Raw genomic sequence first — 2,441 nt, 5'->3', positions numbered from 1 at the left:
CTCCGCGCATCCGAGGAAATTCTTCGTTGCTCCCGAGCCTGGCTAGCGCGAGCGGGAGAGGAGCAGTGTGGGAGAGTGTGCTGAGCAGCCCAACCAATCAATTTCCCTGCATATCCTGGTCACATGCAAACAAGCAACCAATCAACTGTCTGTGTATCTTCAGAGCCTGGTCGACGGGGGCCTGCTTCGCTGATACGAGGCAGGCTAGGCTGGTTCAGCAAACCAATCAGGCCCCTAGTGGGACCCTGAACCCATTAACGAAACGGCGGTGGGGCCATGGATCGGAACCTCAGGGTCGAGGGGATCGACCCTTCTCCTTCCAGCGGCGCTGCTACTCGCCGCCGGCCCTCCGCTCCGGCGCCCCCTCCAGGTGTACCTTGCTGCTGGCCCTCGACTCCGCTCCGCTCTGGCGTCCCCTCCATTGTCCTTTGGCGCTCTGCTCCGCTCTGTTCCGGTGACTACTCTGCTGTCCTTGGTACTCTGCTCCCCTCTGCTCTGGTGTTCATGGCGGCGCAGTAGCTATCCGACGCCGGCGCTCTTCTCTGCTCTTGTTGGGTAACTGGAAACCAATCTGTTTCCTTCTTCGCAAAGCAATTTCTTGCGGATATCTCGTCTTCTCTCCCCCTTTTCTTTCACGCTCTGCTAGCACAATGAAGGATTTTATTTAGCCATTGGACTCGTGGTCATAGTGGCCTTTGCTCTCCTTGCAGGGGGCATGTTTTTCCCATTTGTAGATGTTTCTATTCCATCTTCCCCCTAATGTAGTTGATTTGCGGCTGTTCAAGGGGAAATTGTTTTAAAGAAAAACTATTGCGGTGGGTTCAAACTGTTATCGAAGCCATTCGTTGAATACAGTGGTACAAAATCTTTTATCTTGCAAACTAGCTATTGCAGGTCAGGGTACGAAATCTTTTATCTTGCATGGATCTGAAAATTGAAAAACACATGCTTAGGTTATAAGTTGTACTGTGCATGACATCTTAAACTTGGTTTGATTCTAAACTTAGTGTTTAAGAATCTTTTAATGTACTTGTTGTACTGTTTAAGAATCTTTTAATGTACTTGTTGTCGAAATAAACCATTTGTGTCTTGTAAGCAACTATTGACTGACAATGGAAGTTTCTGAGTTGTGGGGAAGAAACTAGAGACCTGACTGTCTTTTCCATATGAGTTGTGGGGAAGTTTCTTATTTGTTTGTTTGTAAGCAGCAATTGCAACTACCTGTCTTTTTGTTTGTGTTCAATAGACTGATTTGGCATAACTCATAACCATGCTACTGCAAATTAAGCCATGTAGTGCCTATTGCTGAACATTGCAACCATAGGATGGGGCTGCTATTTGTTAATCCACCATTTTGCTGAATACTCATATTATGTTGCTATGTTAGCTGAATCAAATATGTTTCTATCTGTTTCATTCACAGGAGTTTCTGGATTTCATCTTACTGCCTTGTGGTTCTTTGTTTTAGGATAGCTGTGGCTGGACAATGATATTTTGGATCAAGAATGGACAAAGGAAAGGTTTCACATGCAGATGTTGTGTACCCTGAGTTGCTGGTGGTCTTTGTGCTTTACTGTTATGCAATCTCTTCGCCAGCTATTTCTTTTGTTTTGTAATTTTCGGGTGCTGTGGTAGAAGCAAGTGATCGTTCTACCTTAATTGTATGGCAAATAGGCAATTTCCCTGTCTAGAAACTCTTCTGAATTGTTAGAGCTCCAGTCAGTTGTTTGAACCTCTGGACTCTAAAACAACAATCCTACCTTGTTTTCTAACTGCTGCATGTTTCGTCTATGAAGCCGTGCAGACATTTTGTAGAAATTGTGTCAACAATGAAAAGTTGTTGTACGTCAGCAATCAGCAGCATAAAATGGATGTATTTGAAAGGCACGTGCGGCAGAAATCAGGCAAAGCAACCGGCAAAGCAGCAGCGGCGAGCCAGCAGCACGCACTAGTAGAGAATTGGCTTTCGATCCGCCCCCTTTTGTCCCGGTTTAAAGTTGGCCCGGGACAAAAGGGGGTGCGCCACGGTAGGCAAAATTGGAGGGGAGTTTTACTCCCGGTTGGTAATTGCAACCGGGACTAAAGGCTCCTTTAGTCCCGGTTGCAACGGCTAGCTGGGGGGCGTCGGTGGCGGGACCCTTTTATCCCGGTTGGAGGATCCAACCGGGATAAAAGGTGAACCGGGACAAAAGGTGTTCCTTTTTGTCTCGGGTTGGAGTTTTTAACCGGTTGGTGCCTCCAACCGGGATTATATACGGCCAAGACAGAGGACTTTCTTCCTCCTCCAGCCCGAGCCAGTCCAGCACATTGACAGAGAGAGCTGAGCTTCACCTACTCTCCAGTGGTGCCGAAGCAGCAAGGAAGGTGCTGCTCGAGTTTTTTCCCTCATTTTCGTGGGGATTTCACTCGGCCAACACAAGTGTTTGCGAAAGGTTTGCTTA

The 2,441-nt window shown here is 47.3% G+C and overlaps 1 long non-coding RNA gene across 1 annotated transcript; it reads left to right on the top strand.

Annotated features, from left to right (window-relative positions):
- On the top strand, positions 1–1,754 carry LOC111257289. Its single transcript, XR_002677715.1, has 2 exons — positions 1–555; positions 1,469–1,754. It is a non-coding gene; the product is annotated as an uncharacterized LOC111257289 (long non-coding RNA).
- The last annotated feature ends 687 nt before the right edge of the window (positions 1,755–2,441 follow it).

The sequence above is a fragment of the Setaria italica genome, chromosome V, assembly GCF_000263155.2.
Source record: "Setaria italica strain Yugu1 chromosome V, Setaria_italica_v2.0, whole genome shotgun sequence".
NCBI classification, from domain to species: Eukaryota; Viridiplantae; Streptophyta; class Magnoliopsida; order Poales; family Poaceae; genus Setaria; species Setaria italica.
The sequence above is the reverse complement of the archived record's forward strand: the minus strand, read 5'-3'. Positions and strand labels throughout refer to the sequence as shown.